Raw genomic sequence first — 11,620 nt, forward strand, 5'->3', positions numbered from 1 at the left:
AGACATGTTTAAAATTATATTGAATTATAATATTAATTATTTTTACTAAATTACTTAAAAACACTACAAAATAGACAGTTAAAAATTACGGTCTAAATTAAAGGTTTTTAATTTTCGTATCACTTTTCCGCTACACAATCGAAAACTTTATAATGGATTACGAAAAACTTTTCACTTCCTTCAAAACACAGCGTACAGTTACTTAAAGTTAACAAATTAATTTAAAGATTAATTACGAATATTCTTTCGGTTTCTTTGGCCCGCAAAACTATTTGATACAATTAAATAAAAAACAGTCGTTTAGATTTTTTTAGACTGTGATGCCAAAAGAAAAAGACGTTCACTGACTTATTACAAGAAGGATTTGTTGAGTTGGGTTCGGTATGGTAAAATAAAAATCTCGGTTTGGTATGGCAATTATTCTTGCTCAAAAGTAGGTAATAATTTTAATAAGATCTATGTAACTAACGCCGAATGTGTTCTGGGTAAAATTCAAGAGTCATGGCTTAAATTATTGATTATATACAAAATGTTCTACAAACATTCAGTCGGGATAAAGTATGAAGCACCAGCCTTGCTGTAACTCACTTTTCGAACTCTCACAGCGGTTTTCGCATCGGCGGTCGCTCTCAAATCAGTCGTGAAGCAGTCATTTTACGATTCGGCATTCTGATAAACAATAAACTACAAGCTCCCTCCTTATCAGCAGTATTCAAAGCCTATGCGACTTCTTCAATACAAAGTGTCCCTTCGTGAGTTGTGTGCTGTGATATTGCGGGCTACTCGATTGTAAGAAAGTTGCATGGATCTTTGGGCTGTACCTTCTAAGTTATCATGTTTTTTTCACTTAGTATTTTTTTATTATAATGCAGGTGGCAAACGGGCGGGAGGCTCACAATGTTAAGTGATAATGCCCATGGACATTCACGTTGCCAGGAAGCTCGCAAATGCGTTGCCGGCATATTATTACATCCTTTCTGTAACATATTTTCATAAGTATCTGATTGTTCTCATTTTAACATGTGTGAGGGAAAAATAAATCGAATAAAAATCGAGTATTTAATGAATGACATATTAATTTTTTAAATATTTTAATAGATAAAAAATAATGGTTGCTATTACATGATAGGTAATATATTTAGGAGTTATAAGATATTTTTATGTTTTGTGTCATCATATATTTTTTTCGTAATATTATGGGCTATACGCAAGCTGAGGTAGTGGGAGACACTGGGAATTTGAATGTCATACACTTCTGTCACACGGATTAACTACTTTGTAACGTACTTTTGACAATGAAATTAATCAATATATTTTGTTATTTAATCGTGCACACCCATTATGCGTATAGTACAAAGCATGTAGAAATACAATTAAGAAAAAAATAGTAATTTCCGTGTTTTTTTCTTCACTGATTGGTGGAGACAACTTATTGTAGATTATTATTTTTATATACATAATACATACGTTTATTTGAAAGAGAGATTCAATTATTGAACAACAGTTTGAAAACATTCATACAAACAGTTTCAAAGTTAAGAGTCGAAGCGCAGTTGGAAACCTATCAGCGAGTAATTAAGCAGGAAACACGTTATGCTTCGGTGTATTCGCGATATCCCCGATACAACGATTTAAAACTTCGAATCATCTATTTATAGTATTTCATACCAATAAAGCTAAAGATTGGTTGTTTTAACCCGTTAATCTTACGAAATATAAGGAAGGCAACCTGGCAAAAAATGTTATAGGTTTGGCACAGATCGCAGAATAATTAAGAAGATTGAATGGCATCAATTCTGCTAACAAATTATGCATATGTTGAAAATTATCCACCCAGTAACCTTAAGCGAAAATCTAATAAACGCCTATATAATTTTCTTCTGACTTTAACAAAACATCTAAATACACGTAGTACTGGTAGGCTCAGTAGAGCAAACCGTAGACGTTGAAGTAGTTAGCGTTAATACGTATCCAATTTATGAGACAATCTTCCAATAAGATTCAAGTTTTAAAATTTCTGTAAAGGATATAAAAAAATTACATTATTTACATAACAAAACAGCAGCACTGTTTCGCTTTCTGTTTTAAAGCACGTGAAGTAGTTTTATTTAAATGTACTTTAAATAACGAACATAGATACAATATTTAGTACGAACTGGAGTTACTAGTAACAGAAACGCCTAACGAATAATTTAACGATCACGTGACCAGGCGATGTTATCCCACCCAATTTTAAATTAGTATGGCGGCCTCTGTCTCTTATACCTGAGGTCACACTTTCTATCTATGCGCGGATTTAACACTCGCTCGTACTGTGAAGGAAAACATCGTATATCGGCATACTTTAGATTTTTTTGGAGCTGCGGATTAATGCCATCATCGGTCGTCGGGCAGAATGCAAAATTCAATTATTTCCATGTACTTTTGAAGGAACTTTCTGCCGCGCACCAAGTGTGGCTCTGTGGAACCAGCTCCCAGTAGATGTATTTCCAAACTGATACGACTTAGGTGCCTTTAAGTGAAGTGCGTACTCGTACCACTACCTAAACGGCTAGCAACGCACATGCCAACCAACTGGAGATGCAGGTACCCATGGAATGAAATATCTGGAATTGCAGCATAGAATTGCTTGGCTACCTTTTATCATTACTCTGTTATTATTACGCAAAGGACGTCGAAATTTAATTATAAAATTACACAATTATCCACTTTGCAGGATTCAGTAATTAATTTAAGAAATTTTCAACTATTTAATATTCCGAGCCATTTAAATAGGAACAAAGTTGGAACTTAAATCACAATGGAATGACGAAAGCAATCAGATTTAGAGGAAACATTTAGATTGCGAGTTGAAAAGTAATCAATATTTACATAATAAAAATATATACCTAAGTTAATAAGTAAAGGAAAAAAGTGAGCAAATAACATCGCCGGCAATAGACGGCAATAATATAAGATTATTAAAATAGAATAACAAAAACTTTATTTGTGCTGATAAACAAATTACTGCAATTAAACACGAACATCACAAATAAATAGCAATGGGGAAACAATCGTGGTTAATGTGGCAAAATTTAAATAGACTCTGATTAAATAGTTATGAACTTGATGTGGTAATCAGCATGAGCAGAAACGTCCATCAATTTAAATAATTTATTAAACTCGTCAAAGTTTATTTAAATTTATAGTACTCGCATACAATGGCGTCGCGATGGGCTAGGTAGGGGCAGCTGTAAAAATTTGAAAACCTTTTTTTATATTTGTCAAAACTTATATTTATATAATATTATAAAATGTATTATTTATCGTTGTCGACCACGTTGAAATTATATCTATACAAGTAATGTACCTACCCTTTGAAAATCGGCTGGTGACGCTTTTGCAGAAATAATAGTACATTAACTGTTAAGTATTTCTGCAGACCTAATCTGATTTATTTAATGTCTTCATATCTCTCGAATGTTCTATCAAATTACAGACGGAGATAAGACCAGTTTGATGAAGTGATCAAACCCCTTTGAAATAGAAACTATACAATTTTAATTAAAATTAAATCCTGTACAAAATAAATCAATTTTGCGGGATTAGCTTTAGGTATTTTAATCCTAATAATTAGCTTTGAATTTTAGCTTTTTTACGGCTTATTTCGTTCATATTGTCAATCTTTAAAAATACGCTATTTTGGTGTATTTCAGCAGAATTAACGGAAATTGTATAAATTAGTATTCTAGTATACATAAAAACCTTGGATATGGAGGCCGTGCTGAAGAGTACGAAAGAGGCAAACACTTACGTACTAATATTACGCTGTAGTAATCATTTTGGTTTTGTGTGGAAGGTTGTTTTTACTTCTATACTTATTCATGGCAGAAAATTTGTCCAATGTTATTTGTACATGTACAAGCACTGTTCAAAACAATAGAACAAACAAATCTCGCTAAGACAAACTTTGTTTAAACCAATATAAAGTTCGTAAGGCCCATATAACTGGGTATACCCAGTTATATACCCCACGCACCCCAGACTGTGGTAATGTGGTTTTACCTCGTTGTAGAGGTTTTATGCTACACTAAATATTTAGGTAAAGTACATCGCTCATGATTTAACGTAGCGTATGGAATATATAGATACTTTTTATTGTTAGGGAAAATGTTGGAAGCTGATAACTGGCACGATACTTTGGACCTGTTTTAAATAGATAAAACTCTATATTGTCTCTGTAAATATCAAAAGAAAAACCTTCTTGACACTTTCACAATCGAAAAAAAAAGAATCACGTGTTCAATTTATTTTGACCTAAAGATGTAATAAATTAATTCTAACAGAAAATTAATTTCTGGATTATTTCTGGATTCTGTTAACATTTTCTGATGAGCACGACTGCTTAATGGTACTCGATACGATATATTTTGTAAATAATGAAACAAACTCGCTCAAAGTACTAAATATGATATTTATCATAGATTTAACTAAATTTAATAAAAGTAACATTTTGATATTAAACGCCATACAAATAACAAAGCCCAACAAAAATAATATTATGTAGTTCTAAATGAATGTAGTCGCATAAATAAATACAGCAGTATAACAATTGAATTAACGACATTAAAATAAATCTTTAGGGAAGTGAAATTTGATACATTGAAAAATTATTAATAGGTAGTGAATTTTGTACTTTCTGCTGAAATGTGTTCGGTAACATTAAGTATAATATAATATATACCAAAAATTTAACGCAAAAGAGTACTTACGCTTAACGAATAATAATAATGCCAACCGGATAATTTCTACCCGGCAGTATCATAAACCACGCACAATTTCGACTTAAGATTATACCAGAGAAGATCAATCGAATTTCTAATGAAATTGTATGAGTCACTTTATCCGAAGTTAATAAATAGTTATCGTACATTTTGTGTCCACGAAGAAACCTTTATAAATATTTTCTTTTATACTTTAACTCTACATATTGAGTTTCAAAGGTAAAGCTAATATTCAGTATTATTATATTTACCCCAAGCGGCTCACAACCACACGCATGACAGCATCATGAATATGGAAACAGGACCCGATTCTTAGACATATAAAAATAAATTTAAACATTTCCATCACTCACCTTCTGAACTACTCCGATATTCACTCAGGTATGAAACTAAATCGTACAGTTGAGGAATTCACATGCCATACGTATGCATACGATGCGGTTTCAATACGCGGTGCACCACCAGCTCGCGACGAGACTGTACCAAAGACTGTCAGTTCAGCGTGTTTACGATGGACACGCATGCGCATAAAATGGAACACAAATGGTTTTAAAATTAAGCTCTATTTCACTGTAATAGAGTCTAGCATTGATTCTAAAATTGATATGGTATTAAGGTGACAATAAGGAGTAGCGTAGCGGTTAGTGCGACTCTAAGGGGTATCAAGAACGTATTTTGACACACTAATGCTAAGTCTCAATTTTGATTCTTATCTAAGCCAATAATTTCGATCTATAGCCAATAAAACCGTCATGATTAAAATCTATTGGCGTACATAGAATACTTTTCAATAATGAATGGTGAAACACATTTCGAAGTGCGAAGTGAACTTCCGAATATGTATTTCTATTTGTTTCTATCCATAGTCAAAAAAAATATTTCTTGCTTTATGCAGTAGGTACCAGCGACCTGCCCCACCTTCAAACAACTGCAACCGTGACCTGTAAACCTTGAAAAGTTATTTACCTAGTTTAAAACCGCAATAAATACCGCGCAGTAAATTTTCAGGTAAACAACCAATCAGAAAGACGACGGAGTACTTTTTTTCATATGATACTAGCAGACTCGGCCAAGCGTTGCCGTGGCTATGTTTTTTTGTTATATTAAATAGTAGCAAACTATTCGAGGGAAACGGTAGGAGAACACCAGTCATGGGGACCACCATGATTTTTGGGTGTTTATGTCATTAAATTGTAGCTTATGTGAAACGTTGGTACTTTCAACACAGCGCCATCTGTTAGAATTGTGACTCTCAAATATTAAACAAATAATTTGCAATAAAATAATATTGCGGGTATAAATTAAGATATAAGCTATCCTATCTTTTAAGTTAGATCAAACTGCTCACGGTGTGAAAATTTGATTGAAATCGGTTAAGTAGTTTAGGAGTCCATAGCGGACAAACAACGTGACGCGTAATTTATATATATTAAGATAATAGTAAGACATGTTATCGCTGACTTTTTGTTGGCATTAACTCTACAGCTTTTCTCTAGAACTCAACCATTTATCTGTCATAGTTACGACAGGTTTCGTAAGAAACGTTTTCATTCGCCTGACTTTCCCAAAAAGTGGTAAAAGAATTTTCAAAATCGGTTCATTAAAGCCCGAGATTACCCCCTCAGAAACTTACCTCATCATTATATTAGCATTGACAATAAACTATGAATGCTTGTATTCCTTTGTATCAGCTTAACTAGCAGGCCGCTCCAGCTTATCTCTATTTAGACTGGCCATATATGCAAGAGAAATTTAAGATCGCTGGGTCACGTGACCATTCTACAATTTTCTACTCCCATTTAAATTTAATCGGCCCCAGCGGGTTATGATCAAGTCGAACATGCCTTAGTGCCTTACCAACTCAATAAAATTTGACGTTTAATGTCTAACAGTATATAAATGAACAGGCTTTTCAGGAATGTGAGAAAAACAACATTGTAACTTTATTAATGTGAATACATTCTTTTTATTGATTTCTTTATTATTATAGTTTACGTTCTTCGAAAAATGTTCTCGGAATACTTCCAAAATTGCGAATATCGAGTTGTATTTTAAAGGTGGTGTATAAAAACTAAATCCTCTTTGAATTAGTACCGGACATACAAAACTATAACATAGAAAATATAGTTTTGTTTCTAGATATCTATTACTTTTTAAATTCATTCTAAAAAAACTAAGTTTAGTAAATTGAAAGATTCTTTGGTAACAATCGACTTAACACACTTTAAAAAGTTATTATCAATTATATATAATTGCGATGCGATTGTTCAATTAAATTCAGTTTCATTATCTACAAATTAAAGTTAGTATTAGGCTACTGATTGACAATTGTATTAAAATATATTGTCTCCTATATTTAAATATGACAACTATCAAATATTATATCTACTTACGTTTACGAAGTTCGTGCTAAAGATAGTACTTTTGTTATAAAAGCCAATTTCTAAAATATATAAAATAAAAATCATTACTGAAGTTAAATTTAAAAATCGGGACTCATCAGTCATCACTCATTGCGCCGTAACAAATTCTTTCTTGTTATGGCCGTAATAATACGTTACACCAAACATTTTGTCTTTGGTTACACGGAGAGGATATAAATAAAAAACAAAATTGGTTTTCCACTTCATACTCACTGTATGTCTTTATTAAATTTTTATCTTTTTTTGTATTTTTTAAAAATTTATTTTATTTAAAACGTTCTTTAATTCAAACTTTATATTAATATTAAATATATGTATATCTCGTGTATTTACACAATATATACAAGCGTATGTACATTTGTCTATCCGTATGTACATTACATAACAACATACTAACATACATCGAGATAAGATATACAAAATGACTAAACGCGTCGCGTCACAAAAACATGACAATTCATTTGTAAATGCAATAATTTCTTTTAAACGTAACTATCACACATCATTATATTTCAAAAAGCTGCGCTATAAAATATATTTCCTCCAAAACAATATTACGTACTCGGCGAAAAATATTGCAAATCGACTATTAGAAAGAGAGAACCGTCATTTACAGTTGTAGAGCGTTGTCTCTATCGCACAAACGCCGCTCTTCAAACCAACGACAAATGGCACATTATCTAGAAATCTCTTTTCAAATTTACATCTCTTTCTAAAGTTCGTCGCAATATCAATCGACTGTTAAATGTTTGCAAAAACTTTGTCTAAATTTCTGTGACGCGCAATGCACTTACACTATCATATTTATTTGCACTTATTAAGTTTATATTTTTATGTATTTTTTTATGATTAACTTTTTAAAAACTTTATGAGATCATTTATTTTTTCTGAGCCCTTCAAAGCTACATACATTTGTGGCATTTTGGTATACTCTATGGTTAATCAACAAACTTCATTTACCTAGAATATTGGGGTATTTATATTGTAGGTCTGTACTCTAAAAAGGCAATTGGTCAAAATCTATTATATATTCACAAATTGAATTTCAACATATTTAACAGTTATAATAAAGATTTCACCCGAAAACACATTTTAGAATACGGACTAACATTTATGTTTATATTTTGGGTACAAATTTAATTACTATAAATTTTGACATCACAATAGACACAGTACATAGTATTGCTTGATTATTCATGCTTAATTCAAATCAATTCATAGATTTTACATTATAAACACAATTTCTTTCTTTCAGTAGTTTCATTTTCTAAAACAATATACAGCCATTTCTCGTAGATTTCATTGTTTTTACATATAGTATGGTAGAATGTGTTATATAATGTATGTGGATTATCTATGTACATATGAATATAATTTACTTGGTTATTTAATATGTTATGACCATTGTCTAACAAAAAACATCAATGTCTTGGAATAAAAAAATGTTGCTCTGATGGTCATGTTTTCAAACCTAAGTGAGTGATGAAATATTGGATTTGTTTTGAGTGTTACTGAATTCCTACATTAAGAGACCAAATAAATTTGTATGATCATGGTTATGTCAAAAGATAAAAACCGGTTGTTAGTAAGAAGCCAGCAAGACACAGAACCAAATTTCAAGGCAATAATAGAGATGGTATCAGATAATCTTTATGTTTAAGACTCGTCAAAACAAGAAGCAAATTTCAGTACCCTCTTATTCATAGACATACTTTAGGCCTCCAATAGATTCCTCAACAACCTGTAGTATGTTTATTAATAAGCTATGAGTTTGGTCTATGTTCGACATATTTAACAGCGCTTAAAACAACTAAATATTAATACAGGCCAATGAGTAGTTCAGAATAAAATAAATAATATCACTTTTATACAAATTTTAGACTAGAGTCGCGCTTTACTCGAAATTATACTTTTAATTATATTAAAATATTATTTCTCGAGTATCTTTAGAGTTCATAGGAATGCCAAGCGACACTAATATTTTCATACTTTTCAAAATCTGAGGGTAGTTAAAAACGTTTATTAAAATAGCTATGAACAAATTGGGAACAAAATTTTGACCGTTTTTATAACATATTAATCAGCTTAAAATGTATAGAAGGAAACGCTTCTATATATTTTAAGCTGATTTGAGTTAACAGTAGAATATTTAAACTCATGTTTAGTGTCAAATATTTACTCAACAACTTTTTAAGTTAAAACAATTGCATTGTCTGTGCCTATAACCCAAATAACTAAGTAGTCTGTATAACAAATAAATAAATTAGATTAAATTATTAACCGTTATCAAAAAACAGGTATTTTCTACTTAAAATACTGCGCAAATATGCCCGGGTTCATAAAGTCCGACGTGAAAATGCGCTATAAAAATCTACGCCTCGTAACATTGACAATTGGTATTAATATGGAACCCGGTTCTTAGCCGTCAAGTATCCTTTGTCACTTGAATGATATAAGGCAAAGTTGTGTCACAGAAAAGAAGAGTGTAGACTAATTCTAGAAGGATAAGGTCCCTCTAGAGTTAGAGTCTACACACTATAAAGCTTCCAATCAAGGTATTTACTATCCAATTAAAAGTAAGCTACGAAATATAAAAACGTTTTTTATCAATCTGTTAATTATAAAATATTTTTTCGTATTTAATTATGATTACATTCTGAACAAGTATTGTTTTAATTTACACAGCCCACAATGTTTCAATAACAAATCTACTGTACTATGTAAAAATACTATTGCAATATAAAGTTATTTGGGAACATAACCTTATTTCCATATAAACCGTCTGGCAAAGCCGCCGCAAACTACTGTACTAGACAAAGATCCTTTGCGACATGCAAAAGCATGATCTTCTATTAGTCTGAAAATTTTCACGCAAAGGGATCCCATATCAAGTCCCTTTGTCTAGGACCCGATCCAATAACACTCCGAACCCAAAGTGGCGGCGTTCTAACAGATTCCTGCAACAACCCGTGGCGCTGTCAAATTCTAATATTATTTTTTGCTTCATAACTACGACACCTAACATTAGATTGTATAATATTTGTACACGTTCAGTCACTATTGTGGTTTCATTATTACTTATGTAGTATTGCTTTTTTGGTGTTTTAGTTAGCCATAGTCTTACATAAGGCAGAGTGCAGACGGGGATAAAATCATTCCCCTCAAAGTTTTATGAATTTATATTTAAATTTATATATTTTATGGTTCACAGCCCGTTAATGGATCAAAACCAAAGTGATATTGTATTGCCATGCATCGAACCCTTACGCAACACTAACTACTTTTAGATATGTACAAAGATGATTGATACTGACGATATATGAACACGCGGTCAATGGGCCAACTAATGATATATGAAAAGTCTTTCGACCACACCCCGTCTGCACCGAAGAGATCGGCAGTGCGAATATATTTCATTTAATCGATCTAATTTTGTTCGAAGCTATGACCGAGGGCCTCGATACATTGTGTACGACATAATACGCAACGTTTTTACCTTAGAGAACCAACGGTAAAAAGTAGGGTCATTTTTTTAGAACAATCGACGGCGGAATATCCCTCCACGTCACGTTAAAAACGTTTATGACTTATATCGTGCGCTCGATGAAATAAGACCTCATAAATGTAGGGTCCGTTATAACTCAGAGAAAAGTCTCAACTGTCAGATTTTGACAGATGGAGTTCGTACTCTGTGACTTATGTCAAACGCCTACTTTATTGCTTTTTATTTTTTTTCAAATTTATGTAATTTTATATTTATTAATCTAGCGCACGCAGTTGTCTTATATACAGAATTGGTGTTATTTTCACTACAATTACACTAAATCCTTATCGGGTTAGTCAGCTAAGTCCATATTTTTGGCAGTGTGTTCCGATAAATGGATAATATGTTATTATTGTATATCAGACTGATTTTTGTTTATATATTTTTAGAATTTTCAAATGATTTAAGTATAATAATCAAATGTCAATCAAATTTGGTATTATTTTTTAAATTATTTCATAATAAAAAAGGCTTGATTACCTTGTGATGATAAATTTGTCTTAAAATTGGACTTATTGAAATGGAATTTGAAATCAAACAGTAAAAGAATTTAGTAAGTAATGTGTTAAAAACAGACCTTGATATGCTTCAAATAGCATCAATATCTATTGACTTGTCAGTGTCCCAGATCAAACTAGACATATTGTAAAAACGAATGTCTTAATTTGCAAGTACATTAATCAAACAATTTTAATCAATTTCTTCGTTGTTTTAGAAATATAAATTTTCATAAAGAAAAGCTTGTTTTTTTATGTACTTTATAACTATTTCCATTTCAATGAATTTATGTAATTCCTAATCACTCTGTATTTAATTTTAAAATGGCTACTTCGCATTCATTGGACAACTTCATATTACATTATTTAGGGATACCAAGTCCAATTATTACT

General features: G+C 31.6%; 1 protein-coding gene across 2 annotated transcripts in view; it reads right to left on the reverse strand.

Annotated features, from left to right (window-relative positions):
• LOC125050094 overlaps positions 1-5,240 on the reverse strand; it is a 127,694-nt gene extending 122,454 nt beyond the window's left edge. For both annotated transcript variants that reach the window (XM_047649692.1, XM_047649690.1), the window contains exon 1: positions 5,117-5,240. The gene's annotated coding sequence lies outside the window, so the exon portion shown is untranslated. The remainder of the gene's footprint in view (positions 1-5,116) is intronic.
• Positions 5,241-11,620: the final 6,380 nt, after the last annotated feature.

Source organism: Pieris napi, chromosome 6 (assembly GCF_905475465.1).
Source record: "Pieris napi chromosome 6, ilPieNapi1.2, whole genome shotgun sequence".
NCBI lineage: Eukaryota > Metazoa > Arthropoda > Insecta > Lepidoptera > Pieridae > Pieris > Pieris napi.